The sequence below is a fragment of the Alligator sinensis genome, unplaced genomic scaffold (assembly GCF_000455745.1).
Source record: "Alligator sinensis unplaced genomic scaffold, ASM45574v1 scaffold647_2, whole genome shotgun sequence".
Lineage (NCBI taxonomy): Eukaryota > Metazoa > Chordata > Crocodylia > Alligatoridae > Alligator > Alligator sinensis.
In genome coordinates, this window is record NW_005841832.1 from 2,945,853 (window position 1) to 2,946,675 (window position 823).

Here is an 823-nt window from a genome sequence, read left to right on the forward strand (position 1 = left end):
GGGCGCGTCCGCCAGGCCCCCAGCTACTCGTAAGGGGCCCCCTGGCCCTCTCCATTCCTCCCAGCTACTCATAAGGGAGCCTCCCACCCACCCCAGCATGCCAGCCACTTGTAAGGGATCCCCCAGCTATTTATAAGAAACCCCCTTGGTATTCCAAGTGCCCCCCCCCCGCACAGCAGGTACTTGTATGACAGTCCCCAGATCCCCACAGCATAACAGCTTCTCATAAGCAGTCACCCTAAGACAGCAGGTACTCATATGGGACTCCCTGGGGTGTCCACACCCTGCCCACCCCTCCCAGGCTCCACGCAGCACAGCAGCTACCCCATAAGGGACCCCCAAACCATGCAGCCTCAGCCAGTCACCTGTAAGCACTGCCTCAGGCCCCGAACCGCCTGTTCTCCTTGCTGGGAGTCCTTGGCAGCAGCACCTTCCCAGAGACCCCTGAAGTCCCGCCCCCCCAGCTCCTCAATGCTCCCCTCCAGCCATGGCAGCTACTTCAAAGGACCCCCCCTGAAACCCTGCAACCCCCGCCAAGTTGCCAACTTATCCCTCCACTTCAGGGCTCCACACAGTCCCTATCAATTGTGCCTGCTCCAGTTACTCATAGGGAATACCTGCCCCTACAACCTGTCAGCTACTCATAAAGACCCCCCCAGACCCCTTGGGAGCTGCCCAAAGCCCCTGGCCCAGGAGTACCAAGCCCATGATCCTGCAGCCTACCCCACAGCCTGTTAAGGGGCCCCCCCTTGGCCTCTCCATGCCCCCCCCAGCCCCTGACACCTCCTTCATAGCCCAGCAACCGCCAGGGTTAGGTCCCTCT